This window comes from Macaca mulatta, chromosome 10 (assembly GCF_049350105.2).
Source record: "Macaca mulatta isolate MMU2019108-1 chromosome 10, T2T-MMU8v2.0, whole genome shotgun sequence".
Lineage (NCBI taxonomy): Eukaryota > Metazoa > Chordata > Mammalia > Primates > Cercopithecidae > Macaca > Macaca mulatta.
Window position 1 is genome coordinate 87171625 of NC_133415.1, and position 16096 is coordinate 87187720.

The window sequence follows — 16096 nt, forward strand, 5'->3', positions numbered from 1 at the left end:
TGCAGCCTGAACATCTTGATTTTTTTCTAAAGAGAAGCTGGAAATCAAGATTTTGTAAGAAATTTTTATTGTTAAATGTTGGCAACTTATGAATTCATAGTATAAACGCTGTGGGCCAAACAAATTACCACTGTGGGCAGAATTTTTCTTGTGGCTTGCCGCTTTACAACCTCTGATCTGGGGCTTGACTTTCTGCAGCATAACCCATGGTCTCTGCCGTCTGAGAAGAAAGTTCTTACCCACATAAAGATTTAACCAGCCTGGGCAGCATGGCGAAACCCTGTCTCTACAAAAAAGCCCCACAAAAATTAGCCAGGCATGATGGTGGTGTGCGCTTGTTGTCCCAGCTGAAGTGTGAGGGTTGCTTAAGCCCTGGAGGTTGAGGCTGCAGTGAGCTCATGTCGCTGCACTGATATCATGTCACTACACTCTAGTCTGGGCAACAGAGTGAGACCCTGTCTCAAAAATAAATAAACAAACAAACAAATAAATAAAACAGTTCAATACCTCAAAGCAGTCTAGTGCTGAATGAGAGGTACGTAGAATAATTATTAAGGCAGATAGAAGGAGGGAAGTTATTTAGTTATTCAGAATATGCCAAGGTACAGAGGCAGGAATGGACTTCAGGGGGTGGAGTTTAATTTTAGACTGTTTGTGTGAGCCTGGTAATAGGCAAAAGTTTTGAAAAGTTGAATAGAGTCAAGCCTCTTATTTTGAATAACCTTGAGACCTATTGGCTGATAGGATTAAATGGTATTTTGTGAAGATTTATTTGGCAAAATTGAAGTCTGTCGTATTTACTATGGTTGGAGGCAGGGAGACTAGGCTATGGAGGTGTCAGTAGGAATGAAAATAAAGGGGGAAAAGCTTGTATAAGAGACAAAAGATTGCATCAAAGAGGGCCAATTTTGAAAGCTTTTTCTCTATTGACTTTTGTAAAAACTGGGATATGGGAAGATATTGTGTACAGGCTATATTCCTCTTTTCATGTTGTGAATCTTGCTTTATCCCTTACTCAGTCCCAACAGTTTCCTTGTTGATGGATTACGTACATATTCTCATGATTTCCCAGCTTTCACAAGTAGAATAGAAGGAAAAGCCAGGTCAGGCATGGTGGCTCACACCTGTAATCCCAGCACTTTGGGAGGCTGAGGTGGGTGGATCACTTGAGGCTGGAGTTTGAGACCATCTTGGCCAACATGGTGAAACCTTGTGCCTACTAAAAATATAAAATATTAGCCGGGCATGGTGGCGCATTCCTGTAGTCCTAGCTACTTGGGAGGCTGAGGCATGAGTATTGCTGGAAACCGGGAGGCAGAGGTTGCAGTGAGCCGAGATCGAGCTGCTGCACTCCAGCCTGGGCGACAGAGCGAGACACTGTCTCAAAAAGAAAAACCACCAAATTAGCGCAATTGCTCATCACATTTCTTGTTTGGGGTTTTTGGTGATCTCGGTTAACCTCTGGTATATTTCATTAGACCTTAGTTTATACATTGAATTTTCATATTTACCAAGGTTTGGAAACAATGACAAATGGCTTGCTCTTAGAAAGAGGTAGAATTTTGCTACAGCAACTTGATGTAACTGATATGGCTGGGCGTGGTGGCTCACGCCTGTAATGCCAGCACTTTGAGAGTTCAAGGCAGGCATATCCCTTGAGCCCAGGTATTTGAGACCAGCCTGGGCAACATGGAGAAACCCTGTCTCAACGAAAAACACAAAAAATTAGCTGGGCATGGTGGCATGTGTGCCTGTAGTCCCAGCTACCCAGGAGGCTGAGGTGGAAGGATTACCTGGTCTCGGGAGGTCAAGGCTGCAGTGATTGACCTGTGATTGTACCACAGTACTCCAGCCCAGGCAACAGAGTGAGACCCTGTCTCAAAAAAAAAAAAAAAAAAAATTATGATTCAGAATGTTTGAAGAAACCAATAAATGTTGTAGAAAGGTGGAATATGTTTGTTCTACATAACCTGAGAAAATTATTTTTAGGATGTTATTTTTAAAATAAGATTTAGATTTTGTTCTGTTTATACTTATGAAACTTTTTTATTTTTTGTTTTTTACATACCTGGGAAGTTATTCCTTATTCTTGGCCAAATACAAAATGTCATTATTTTAAAGACTTTTCGCAAGTAAGGTGAATAGTGTGTTAGGTATAGTCTGAGTATTAAGAATATCTGAGATATGTATTAAAAAGAGATGTAGGCTGGGTGCGGTGGCTCACGCCTGTAATCCCAGCACTTTGGGAGGCCAAGGCGGGAGGATCATCTGAGGTCAGGAGTTCGAGAGCAGCCTGGCCAACATGGTGAAACCCCGTCTGTACTAACAATACCAAAATAATTAGCCGGGTGTGGTGGTGGCACGCCTGTAATCCCAGATACTCGGGGGGCTGAGGCTGGAGAATTGCTGAACCCAGGAGGCAGAGGCTGCAGCGAGCGGAGATCATGCCATTGTACTCCAGCCTGGATGATGAGAGGAACTCCGCCTCAAAAAAAAAAAGATATGTAAAAAAAAAGAATATTTGAGATACAGCAAAGTTTTTCTCACGGATGAATAAAAATACTGAACTGGGCCTTTAAAAAAGTACAGAAAATTGCCTCTGTCATAGAGATGCAGCAGTAGGGTCAAATGAGCTAAATCTAAATTTCATTTAATGAAAAAGGCATTTTGCTTTTATTTTTGAAGGATGGTCTAACCTAGTTTTTGGAATTCATTTGTTCTGCAATTAAAAGGGATTTTTAGGTGGTTCATTTAATTATAGCTCTGTTTTGGAAATGGGAAGGAAAATAACGTGTGAGAGAGATTAACTGCATTTGCTTCTGTGGAAAGTCAGTAGTCAAAAGAAGATTCTGGATTATTTATTTATCTAAAAATATGGAACACTTGGTGAATTTTCACCTTATCCTTGCTTAGAGGATATGCTAACCTCTGTGTTCTAATTTTTTAGTATATGTGTTGCTGAAGCAAACACACAGATTATTTTTTTCTGTTAAGTTTTTTGGAGGAAAGATATTTACTATAGGTCTTAATTAAAAACTATATTCTGGCCGGGCGCGGTGGCTCAAGCCTGTAATCCCAGCACTTTGGGAGGCCGAGACGGGTGGATCACGAGGTCAGGAGATCGAGACCATCCTGGCTAACACGGTGAAACCCCGTCTCTACTAAAAAATACAGAAAATTAGCTGGGCGAGGTGGCGGGCGCCTGTAGTCCCAGCTACTCGGGAGGCTGAGGCAGGAGAATGGCGTGAACCCGGGAGGCGGAGCTTGCAGTGAGCTGAGATCCGGCCACTGCACTCCAGCCTGGGCAACAGAGCAAGACTCCGTCTAAAAAAAAAAAACTATATTCTGTATATATTGAAATGTGCAGAACCCTGCTGCTGCTGCTTTTCATTATCCAGAATGTTGCTTGCATCTCTCTGCTATCATCTTCTCTCCCTTTGTTTTTGCCCTTGGGGGTTTATAATTTTTATTCCTTTATTTCATCTTTTCTGAGGTTTTGGAAGGGAATGGAGAATGAAGCGTGTTCATTCTGCCTGGCTAGTTGATTGTATATAGAAATTGACGTTTTCATCTCTAAGGGACAAAGAAAATTAGGAAAATATCTATCTTAGTTTTTTTTTTTATTGTGGTAAAATATGCATTACATACAATTTACCATTTAAGTATTGTTAAGTCTTCAGTTCAGTGACATTAAGTACATTTACCTTGTTATGCCACCATTACCACTATCAGTCTCTAACTTTTTCATCATCCGGAACTGAAACTTGTACCTATAAAACAATAATTCTCCATTTCACCTCCTCCCTGCCCTGGTAACTACTACTCTGTTTTCTGTCTCTGTGAATTCAACTATTCTAGGCACCTCATGGTAAAAGTGGAGTCATACAATATTTGTCCTTTTTTTTTTTTTTTTCCGAGATGGAGTCTCGCTCTGTCGCCCAGGCTGGAGTGCAGTGGCGCGATCTCCGCTCACTGCAAGCTCCGCCTCCCGGATTCATGCCATTCTCCTGCCTCAGCCTCCTGAGTAGCTGGGACTACAGGCACCTGCCACCATGCCCGGCTAATTTCTTTTTGTATTTTTAGTAGAGACAGGATTTTACTGTGTCAGCCAGGATGATCTTGATCTCCTGGCCTCGTGATCCACCCCTCTCGGCCTCCCAAAGTGCTGGGTTTACAGGTGTCAGCCACTGCGCCCAGCCCCCCCCTTTTTTTTTTTTTTGAGGCAGAGTCTCGCTGTGTGGCCCAGGCTGGAGTGCAGTGGCTGGATATCAGCTCACTGCAACCTCTGCCTCCCAGGTTCAAGCGATTCTCCTGCCTCAGTCTCCTGAGTAGCTGGAACTACAGGCGTGCGCCACCACGCCCAGCTAATTTTTGTATTTTTAATAGAGACAGGGTTTCACGATGTTGACCAGGATGGTCTCCATTTCTTGACCTTGTGATCCGTCTGCCTCCGCTGGAATTACAGGCATGAGCCACTGGGCCTGGCCAATATTTGTCCTTTTGTGTCTGGTGTATTTCACTTAGCATAATGTCTTCAGATTTCATATTGTACCATGTGTCAGAATTTTATTCCTTTTTAATGCTGAATAATATTTCATTGTATATATTTTAGTAAGTTTTTGAAGGACTGTACAGCAATGACATATTTTTTGTTTTCATTTGTTCTGCAGTTAAATGTTATCTTTTTTGCTGTGAACTATGATTTTAAATCATGAAATTAACATTGAACTATGCTAGAGATACTAGTTTTGGGCCACATCTTCTGTTCTGGCCTTAGGAAATCCACTTTGCTTGGGTTGTTTGTCTTAGTTGTAAGAGTTTATTTAAATTCTGGATACAACTCCTTTATCAGATACATGTTTTGCAGATTTTATCTCCTAACCTATTGCTTGTCTTTCCATTTTTTTAATGATGTCTTTTTTTTCAAAAATAGGGATGGGGTCTTACATTGTTGCCCAGGCTGGTCGAAATCCTGGGCTCAGGTGATTTTCCTGCCTTAGCCTCCTAAGGTGCTGTGATCACAGGTGTGAGCCACCATACCTTTCCCAGGAAGTTGAGTGCAATCAAAATTAGAAACTTTGACTCTTTTTAAATTTATTTTTGAGGCAGAGTCTCACTCTGTCACCCAGGCTGGAGTGCAGTGGCACGATCATGACTCACTGTAATCTCCACCTCCTGGGTGCAGGAGATTCTCCTGCCTCAGCCTCCCGAGTAGCTGGGATTACAGGTCTGTGTCACTGCACCTGGGTAATTTTTGTATTTTTAATAGAGACGGAGTTTCACCATGTCAGCCAGGCTGGTCTTGAACTCCTGGTCTCGAGTAATCTACCCGCCTTGGCCTCCCGAAGTGCTGGGATTACCAGTGTGAGCCACTGCGCCTGTCTGGAACTTCAACTCTTTAGAAGACATACTTAAGTTGGGGCATGGTGGCGTGCGCCTGTAATCCCAGCAGTTTGGGAGGCTGAGGTGAGAGGATCACTTGAGCCCAGGAGTTGGAGACCAGCCTGGCCAACAACGTGAGACCCCCATATCTACAAAAACAAAACAAAACGAAACAAAAAAACAACTATCTGGATGTGGTGGTGTGTGCCTGTGTTTTTGTTTTGTTTTGTTTTTTGAGATGGAGTCTTGTTCTGTTGCCCAGGCTGGAGTGTGGTGGCACAATCTCAGCTTACTGCAACCTCCGCCTCCCAGGATCAAGTGATTCTCCTGCTGGGACTACAGGTGTGTGCCACCATGCCCCGTGAATTTTTTTTTTTTTTTGAGATGGAGTCTTGCTTTGTAGCCCAGGCTGGAGTGCAATGGCGCGATCTCTGCTCACTGCAGCCTCCGCCTCCTGAGTTCAAGTGATTTTCCTGCCTCATCCTCCTGGGTAGCTGGGATTACAGGCGCACGCCACCATGCCAGGCTAATTTTTTATATTTTTAGTAGAGACGGGGTTTCGCCATGTTGGCCAGACTGGTTTCAAACTCCTGGCCTTGTGATCTGCCTGCCTTGGCCTCCCAAAGTGCTGAGATTACAGATGTGAGCCACCGTGCCCGGTGTGTGTTCCTGTATGTAGTCCCAGCTATTGAATGAGGCAGTAGGATCCCTTGAGCCCAGGAGTTCCAGGGTGTAGTGAGCCGTGATCCCACCACTATACCTTAGCCCTGTCAACAGAGCAAATTCCTGTCTCTCAAAAAAAAAAAGAAAAACTCAATACACTCAATTTCTCAGTTGTTTTCTTTAATGAATTATACATTTGGTGTCATATCTACAAAAATCTTTGCCTTACTGGGCAATCAATAAACTTTCTTAGACTTCCATTTGTTTACCTGTGAGAACAAATAAGATGTATGTGGTATTCTGCCTTCTTTGGAATAATATTTTTACTCTGTTTCCTTTTGAATTTAATTGGAGGGGCTAATCTTGGGATAGAATACTAAGGTGAAAATCTACAGACTCAAATTGGAATGTAGAATAGACTTTGCTTTCATAATCCTGTTTGTTTCCTAATAGGTAGGTGGTAATTTGATTCCTCTCCCCTTCCTAGTATTGAGGGCTCTTGGGTATAAGCTCTTATTTGTGTCATTTTATTCTAGGTTTTTGACACAATCTGAATAACAATGCTTTTTTGGCTCCTTTTAAGGAAAATGCATGAATTTTGTTGATGAAGTGCGTATGCATATTACTCAGTAACCCAGTATTGACTTCCAGTTTACTTGATAATTCTTTTTTCTTTTCTTGAGATGGAGTCTCGCCTTGTCACCCAGGCTAGAGTGCAGTGGCGTGATCTCAGCATACTGCAAACTCTGCCACCCCAGGTTCAAGTAATTCTGCCTCAGTCTCCCTAATAGCTGGGATTACAGGTCTGTGTCACCACTCCCAGCTAATTTGGTATTATCAGTAGAGACGGGGTTTCTCCATGTTGGTCAGGCTGGTCTCGAACTCCCGACCTCCGGTGATCCACCTGCCTCAGCCTCCCAAAGTGCTGGGATTACAGGGATGAGCCACCGTGCCCGGCTATTTTATATGTATATAAAATAGAAATGGGGTTTCACTGTGTTGGCCAGGTTGGTCTCAGAACTCCTAGACTCAAGCGATCCTCTCACCTCAGCCTCCCAAAGTGCTGGGATTACAGGCATGAGCCACCAGGACTGGTCTGTAATTCTTTTTTTTTTTTTTTTTTTTTTTTGAGACGGAGTTTTCACTCTTGTTGCCTGGGCTGCAGTGCAGTGGCACAATCTCAGCTCATTGCAGCCTCCACCTCCTGGGTTCAAGTGATTTCTCCTGTCTCAGCCTCCTGAGTATCTGGGATTACAGACATGCACCACTGCACCCGGCTAATTTTGTATTTATAGTAGAGACGGGATTTCTTCATGTTGGTCAGACTGCTCTCAAACTCCTGACCTCAGGTGATCTGCCTGCCTCAGCCTCCCAAAGTGCTTGGATTACAGGCGTGAGCCACTGCGTCTGACCTTTTTTTTTAAGTCAAGTGAAGCAGTGCGAGTGGAGAAGGAACAAAGAAATCTGTAACTTGTTGTGATCAGTTAGTTGTAAAAACCAGTACAGTTGGACCAGCCAAGGCCTGTAATTCTTTTTCTTTTTTTTTGAGGCGGAGTCTAACTCTGTCGCCCAGGCTAGAGTGCAGTGGCGCGATCTTGTCTCACTGCAACCTCCGTCTCCCGGGTTCAAGCAGTTCTCTGCCTCAGCCTCCTGAGTAGCTGGGATTACAGGCATGCGCCACCATGTCCGGCTCATTTTTGTATTTTTAGTAGAGATGGGGTTTGACCATCTCGGCCGGGCTGGTCTTGAACTCCTGACCTTGTGATCCACCTGCCTCAGCTTCCCAAGGTGCTGGGATTACAAGCATGAGCCACCGTGCCCAGCCGCCTGTAATTCTTAAATAATGTTTATAAATGATCTGAGGAAAGTTTGCTGGAAGGATGAGGCATGGTGGATATTAGGGTCTTTTTTTTTTTTTGAGACGGAGTCTCACTCTGTCGCCTAGACTGGAGTGCAGTGGTGGGATCTCAGCTCACTGCAAGCTCTGCCTCCTGGGTTCAAGTGATTCTCCTGCCTCAGCCTCCCAAGTAGCTGGGACTACAGGCGCCCACTACCACGCCTGGCTAATTTTTTTTTTGTATTTTTAGCAAAGACGGAGTTTCACTGTGTTAGCCAGGATGGTCTCGATCTCCTGACCTCGTGATCCGCCTGCCTTGGCCTCCCAAAGTGTTGGGATTACAGGCGTGAGCCGCCGCGCCCAGCTGTTAGGGTCTTATATTTTGAGAATGTATGGATATTAAGAGATAGTCAGAAACAATTTTTTTTTTTTTTTTAAGACTGAGTCTCACTCTGTCGCTCAGGCTGGTGTACAGTGACATGATCTCAGCTCACTGTAACCTCTGCCTCTCAGATTCAAGGCATTCTCCTGCCTCAGCCTACCGAGGAGCTGGGACTACAGTAGGCACATGCCACTACGCCCAGCTAATTTTTTTTTTTTTTTTTTTTTTTTAAGTAGAGACGGTGTCACCATGTTGGCCAGGCTGGTCTTGAGCTCCTGACCTTAGGTGATCCGCTCACCTCGGCCTTGCAAAGTGCTGGAATTACAGGCATGAATCACCACCTCTGGCCAGAAACAAGGATTCCTTAGAGCCAGGAAATTCAACATTATATTTAATTAGGTGTGTAATTTCACACAAGCATTGTTTGCAAGAGAACAAAACTTATAGTAGTACAACAATATTTATATTTATTGTGGCAAATGCTTTAAACTCTAGCAATAGTCAAAGCTAGAAACAACTTGTAATAATAGTTAATTTTGAAATGTTTGTCAGAAAGCTGTTTGTTAGAAAGGGGAAGAAATCACCTTCTGGAGTATTAGATACAGAGTTCAAACCAGCAAATGAATGCCAAAAGTTAGATCCTGGTGCCAATTTCCTTAAACTCTGTGTTTATACTGTTGAACCTTAAAAGTTGTAGCTTCCTCTTTTTCTCTTTGAATAATGTAATTGTCCTTTTTTGCATATGCTTTAGAATCCATATTGATATATTTGGTTGGAAAATGGGAAAGGAGCTTTTAGTGTTCTGAGATCATTGTGTGATGTTCAGAACCAAAGTGTCACTGTTATGTGTGGATAATGGTTCATATTCTACCTCCTTGTTAAGTCAATTGTTAAGTCAATTTTCTCTAGTAAATAGGAAAGCAACCACTTTCCCTATCATGAGGGATTTTGGGTTTATTCCCACTAGCTTTGCTGAGAAATTAAATTATGGAAATGGGTATTTACCCTCTGCTCCAACCTAAATAAACTTTTATTCCTTCTGCCAATACCTTCAGTAGCCCATACACCAAAGTCAGCTCCTTTTTTTTTTTTTTTTTTTTTTTTTTTTGAGACAGAGTCTTGATCTCTCGCTCAGGCTGAAGTGCAGTGGTGCGATCTCGGCTCATGACAGTCTCTGCCTCCAAGTAGCTGGGATTACAGGCGCCTGCCACCACACCTGGCTAAGCTCCTTTGTGTTTATTAGTGGAGAATGGGATCTAAAAATGTACCTGTGTTCTTTCTAGCTAGTCTTTGCTACTGTGCCCCTAAATAATGGGATCTAGTTTTTCACTTGAGTAGTGGTTTGAGAACATGGCAGAGTGACCCTGTCCAAGGGGGACATACTACTCAGTATGTATTTCTAACTTACCACACATGCTTATGTATTTTATAGTAAGATTATTTGAGAGTTTGACTTCATTAGGTTTTAGTTCTCTGAATACCACTATAAACTTTAGCTCTTTGAACTCTGGACTTTCTGCCACAAGCAGTTTTTCTCCTTATTGGTTTTTTCGTGTCTTCTGAAATGTCATTTTGTTGGATTCTTTTAAGAAAATATAGGGCTATATTAAATTACTTAAAGGTTTTCTAAGTCACAATAGATGTGGCCTATAAAAATAGCTGATTATGTTGAATGTGTTATTTCTGAAAATAAACCAAGCAGATTTCATAATATCCTGTTTAATAATTTCTCTATTAATAAGATACATATTTAAAATAAGGCTATAAATGTTTATTGGTTAAGAGACAAGATATTGCTGAAATAATCTTCTGAAGTATGTCTATCCCTTTCCACATTTTTGTTTCCACTGCCTTTTCAGGAAGATGTTAAGGTTAATTTTACCTCTGGCTGTGTTTTAGCACCTTCTTTCTACATTGGGCATTCTGTCTGTCACATTTTTTTAGTGTAGCAGTAAACATTACTCAAAATAAATGATTTATAGGCCAGACGTGGTGGCTCACGCCTGTAATCTCAGCACTTTGGGAGGCTAAGGCAGGCAGATCACCTGAGGTCAGGCATTTGAGACCAGCCTGGTCAACATGGCAAAACCCCATCTCTACTAAAGATACAAAAAAAATTAGCTGGATGTCGTGCACGCCTGTAATCCCAGCTACTAGGGAGGCTGAGGCAGGAGAATTGCTTGAACCCAGGAAGCGGAGGTTGCAGTGAGGGGAGATTGCGCCACTGCACTCCAGCCTGGGCGACAGAGTGAATCTCTGTCTCAAAAAAAAAAAAGATTATAAAGTGCTAAGAATTGACCCAGCTGGGCACAGTGGCTTATCCTTGTAATCCCACCACTTTGGGAGGCCAAGGCAGGAGGATCGCTTACTTGAGCCCAGGAGTTCGAGACTAGCCTGGGCAACATGGTGAGACCCTGTCTCTATCTCCCAATAAAAAATTAGATGAGCCTGTGGTATGTGGCTGTTAGTCTCATTTACTCAGGAGGCTGAGGCAGGAGGATTGTTTCAGCCCAGGTGGTTGAGGCTGCAGTGAGCTTGATCACACTACTGCACTCTAGCATAGGCAACAGAGCAAGACCCTGTTTTGAGTTTCTTTGTAACTGACAGACTAATAGGTAATAGAGTTTTAAAATATTATTAGATTTTTTTTTTTTTTTTTTGAGATGGAGTCTCACTCTGTCACCCAGACTGGAGTGCAGTGGCATGATCTCAGCTCACTGTAACCTCCACCTCCCGGGTTCAAGTGGTTCTCCTGCCTCAGCCTCCTGAGTAGCTGGGATTACAGCTGCCTGCCACCATGCCTGGATGATTTTTGTATTTTTAGTAGAGATAGGGTTTCACCATGTTGGCCAGGATGGTCTTGATCCCTTGACCTTGTGATCCGCCCACCTCAGCCTCCCAAAGTGCTGGGATTATAGGTATGAGCCTCAGCACCCAGCTATGATTTAGATTCAAACTGTATCTTCATTGGTTCTAGTCACAATGGTTTACAGTGCTAAGTAAAGCTATAGATTGCATACCACTGTACTTGTGAAGACTTTTTTTTTTTTTCTTTTTTTTGAGACAAAGTCTCACTGTGTTGCCCAGGCTGGAATGCAGAGGTGCAGTCATGGTTCACTGCTGCCTCAACTTTCTGAGTTCAAGTGGTACTCCCAGTTTGGTCTCCCATGTAGCTGGGACTAGAGGCATGCACCACTGCACCTGGCTAATTTTTAAATTTTTTTGTAGAGATGGGGGTCTCACTGTATTGCCCAGGCTGGTCTTCTGAAGGCTTTTAGTTTGGTTTTTTGCTTGTTTGTTTTTAAATCTTGCTTGCTTTCTTTTTTTTTTTTTTTGAGATGAGATCTTGCTTTGTCACCCAAGATGGATTGCAGTGGCCTGATCACAGCTCACTGCAGCCTCTACCTGCTGGTCTCTGGCAATCTTTGTGCCTCAGCCTCCCAGTTAACTGGGACAACAGGCGCATGCCACCACATCCAGCTAATTTATTTTTATTTTTTGTAGAGACAGGATTTTGCTCTCACATATCTGTCCAACCAATAAACAAACACAAAAAAGTTATGATACTTAGGGCAAAGTTTTCTCTAACTCCTCAAAAGGACTTGAATTTAGGACATCTTTCTTACCGAGACATATAAAGGCTTAAAAGTGTCTATTACAATCCAAAAAACCTACCACTGTCTGACGTTTCTCCCCTAAATGAGAGCACTAATAGCCTATTCAAAAGAGTCTCTAATTATGAATGTGAAGTTACAAAGAATATTTTTTGTTCTTAGATCTATGAAGATAACACAAAAGCAACAAATGAAAACATAATGCATCAAGTTTCACTTTAGTCCCCTTATAACAGAAAACAAGAGATAAAGATAAGAGCACTTTTGCTGTCCTAGAACTTAAAATGAAAATCTAAGAGAGACCCATAATGTAAATACAATCATCCCTTGGTATGTGTGGGGATTGCTTCTGGGACCACCACATATAACCACATCAGTGCATGCTCTGAAGTACGCCCTGTGGAACCTGCATATGTGAAAAGTCCTTTCCATATACGTGGGTTTCACATCCCATGAGTACTGTATTTTCATTCGGTGTTTTTTATTTTTATTTTTTATTATTTTTTAACATTTTTTAATTAAATAGAAATGAAGTCTCACTATGTTGCCCACACTGGTTTCAACCTTCTGGGCTCAAGTGACCCTTCCTGCTCAGCCTTCCAAAGTGTTGGGATTATGGGCGTGAGCCACTGCTCCTGGCCTCAATCTGTGTGTGGTTGAAAAAAGGCTGCATATAAGTGGATCTGTGCAGTTCAAACCAGTTGTTGGGCAAGAACCAACTGTAATTAGAATTATAAAAATTGATGACATTCTCTCTATGTGAGTAACAATGCAGTAAGAATATGCAGATTTTAGTCATTAATTTTGACTTTGTGGGAAATGGAACTGCAGACTAGATGCTACAGAAGAGAAACACTTGAGGGTGAAAAAGATTAACAGCAAGAAAATGGGAAAGAGACTAAGAAATCCAGTTTCTTAGAAAAACATATTCAATAGAACTTAGGAACAGAAGTGATGTCTTGGTTGGCCATGAGATAGTAGATCCCTACAACTACTAGAAGGTGTCCATTATTTAGCTAGCCTTTAGGGTAATGTGTAGGTGGTCATGTTTCAGACTTTTTTTTTTTTTTTGAGACGGAGTCTCGCTCTGTCTCCCAGGCTGGAGTGCAGTGGCCGGATCTCAGCTCACTGCAAGCTCCGCCTCCCGGGTTCATGCCATTCTCCTGCCTCAGCCTCCCGAGCAGCTGGGACTACAGGCGCCTGCGACCACGCCCGGCTAGTTTTTTTGCATTTTTTAGTAGAGACGGGGTTTCACCGGGTTAGCCAGGATGGTCTCGATCTCCTGACCTCGTGATCCGCCTGCCTCGGCCTCCCAAAGTGCTGGGATTACAGGCTTGAGCCACCGCGCCCGGCCATTTCAGACTTTCTTACTGAAACTCTGACCACTGGGGAGGTTAGATAAGCATCTTTATAAGGGGTTATCTGTGTTACAGGCATTGGTTAAAAGTCCTTGCTGAAGAACACCTTGGTATGCAGGAAACAAACATTGGTCAGGGCCAGGTACAGTGGCTCACGCCTGTAATCCCAGCACTTTGGGAGGCCTAGGTGGTTAGATCATTTGAGGTCAGGAGTTTGAGACCAGCCTGGCCAACATGGTGAAACCCCATCTCTACTAAAAATACAAAAATTAGCCAGGTGTGGTGGCAGGTACCTGTAGTCCCAGCTACTCGGGAGGCTAAGGCAGGAGAGTCACTTGAACCTGGGAAGTGGAGGTTGCAGTGAGCCAAGACCGTGCCACTGCACTCCAGCCAGGGCGACAGAGTGAGACTCTGTCTCCAAAAAAAAAAAAAAAAAAATTGGTCAGTATGATAGTTTCACTTCAAGATGGCATCACTCTTGCCATGCAGCAGGCAGTTTTCCTACAACTGTCTTTAATTCTACAGATACTCTCTCAGTCTTTACAATGAAACTATAAATTATAAATTATCTACATTTATGGATGAAGAAAGCATGGCTCAGAGAAATTCAGTAATTTGCTCAAGTTCACAGGGTAACAGTTCCGGAATGTTTATCTAGATCTGTCTAACTTCACTGTTTGCATACGTAATTACCATGCTATAATGTCTCCTGTAATACATGGTACAGAATTGACAAGAATAATTTTTTTCTTTTTTCTTTTTTTTTTTTTTTGAGACAAAGTCTAGCTCTGTCACCCAGGCTGGAGTGCAGTGGCACGATGTTGGTTCACTGCAATCTCAGCCTTCCAGGTTCAATGATCCTCCCGCCTCAGCCTCCCAAGTAGCTGGGATTACAAGCGTGTGCCACCGTACCTGGCTAATGTTTGTATTTTTAGTAGAGATGAGGTTTCACTATGTTGGCCAGGCTGGTCTCAAACTCCTGACCTCAGGTGATCCGCCTACCTCAGCCTCCCGAAGTGCTAGGATTACAGGCGTAAGCCTCTGTGCCCGGCCTAGATTCAATCTTTTTTTTTTCTTTCTTGAGATGGAGTTTTGTTCTTGTTGCCCAGGCTGGAGTGCAATGGCGCAATCTGGGCTTACTACCTCCCGGGTTGAAGCGATTCTCCTGCCTCAGAATTCCGAGTAGCTGGAATTACAAGCATCCACCACCAGGCCCAGCTAATTTTTTTTTTTTTTTTTTTTGAGACAGAGTCTTGCTCTGTCGCCCAGGCTGGGGTGCAGTGGCCGGATCTCAGCTCACTGCAAGCTCCGCCTCCCGGGTTTAGACCATTCTCCTGCCTCAGCCTCCCGAGTAGCTGGGACTACAGGCGCCCGCCACCTCGCCTGGCTAGTTTTTTGTATTTTTTAGTAGAGACGGGGTTTCACCGTGTTAGCCAGGATGGTCTCGATCTCCTGACCTCGTGATCCGCCCGTCTCGGCCTCCCAAAGTGCTGGGATTACAGGCGTGAGCCACCGCGCCCGGCCTAATTTTTTGTATTTTTACTAGAGATGGGGTTTCAACATGTTGGCCAGGCTGGTGTTGAACTCCTGACCTCAGGTGATCCACCCGCCTTGGCCTCCCAGAGTGCTGGGATTACAGGAGTGAGCCACCGCGCCCAGCTTAGATTTAATCATTTTAACCATGTATGCAGTTGTAAGTGATAGTGAGACCTAAGAGTTTGGCTCTCAGGGGAGAGGATGGGACTTGAAGTATAGGTTATCTGTTTTTTCTACTCTGTTTTATGCTGTTTTTAAAATTGTACAAGTCAACAATGATACATGTTTCACTTCTAGAACTTCAAACAATACATACAAAACTGCAGTTCCCTGTGACCACCTACTTGAGTACACAGGTGCCCTCCTCCTCAATGGAATGTATACTTTTTCTGTGTTTATTTATAAGTATTTGTACTCATAGGAGTATATAGTGTTTTAGTTTGCAAAAATAATATCATACTGTACATACTGATGGGGTGATCATTTTGTGATCCACCCCACCCCAACTCATGTATGCTATTCTGCAACTTTAAAGATGTTCTTGGGATCTTTCAATTTCAGTCATTAATAAGTTACTTATTTTGATACCTGCATAGTAATCTGTTCTGTGGTATGAATATGTGATTTATTTAACATATGCCAATTGATAATATAGGTTGCTTCTAATTTTTTGATATTATGCAAATAGCAATTTTTATTCTTTTCAAGAATTTAAAATGCTTGGTGAATTTTAGTTATGTAAAACTAGTATGTATATGTACATAAATTATTGAAATTACTAGCATGTTTTTGGCAGAGCACCTCACAATTCTACCATAATGATTCTCTGTAATTATCTGGAGAGTCATTGTTCTTAAAAATATTTGCAGGCTATGCTTTCATTAATCTTTTCTACATGAAGTTAATTTTAGTTTTTAAAATATACTTCATTTTTGTAGAGATCTAAAATTTTTTGCGACTTTGTAATTAATGTAAATTTATATTTAGAATAGTTTATACTGTACTATTAGAAAGGGCATTTTCTTGCAATAAATCGTTAGTGGAGATGAGTGACTGTTGATGGAGATGAGTACCTTTATCATGCAGAATATCAGCACCTAGATATTGGACTTTTCTCACTGCCCCTTAATTTACTTTTTTTGATATTGTCGTTCTATGGCAAACAGGCTTTTGGATATTGAGGAGGGAGTAATACGTGTACATAATGTGTTATAATGTCTTTGAGGACCCTTCTCATAACAAGCCATTTGAATCAGAATAATATCTTGTGCAATATGGTGTTAAAAGGCTTTTAGGTTACATCTCATTTCTTAATATATTATGG

At 42.4% G+C, this 16096-nt stretch overlaps 1 protein-coding gene and 3 long non-coding RNA genes across 23 annotated transcripts in view; 1 reads left to right on the top strand and 3 right to left on the bottom strand.

The window, feature by feature from the left end:
- Nucleotides 1–16096, bottom strand: part of LOC144332075 (uncharacterized) — a 76723-nt gene that overhangs the window by 22135 nt on the left and 38492 nt on the right. The gene's annotated exons all lie outside the window — the stretch shown is intronic.
- ITCH (itchy E3 ubiquitin protein ligase) overlaps nucleotides 1–16096 on the top strand; it is a 135237-nt gene that overhangs the window by 13275 nt on the left and 105866 nt on the right. The gene's annotated exons all lie outside the window — the stretch shown is intronic.
- LOC144332070 (uncharacterized) lies at nucleotides 449–1901 on the bottom strand. Its single transcript, XR_013399820.1, has 2 exons — nucleotides 1187–1901; nucleotides 449–730 (listed from the first exon to the last, which is right to left on the bottom strand). It is a non-coding gene; the product is annotated as an uncharacterized LOC144332070 (long non-coding RNA).
- Nucleotides 5094–6195, bottom strand: LOC144332090 (uncharacterized). The gene is made up of 2 exons (XR_013399841.1): nucleotides 5736–6195; nucleotides 5094–5410 (listed from the first exon to the last, which is right to left on the bottom strand). It is a non-coding gene; the product is annotated as an uncharacterized LOC144332090 (long non-coding RNA).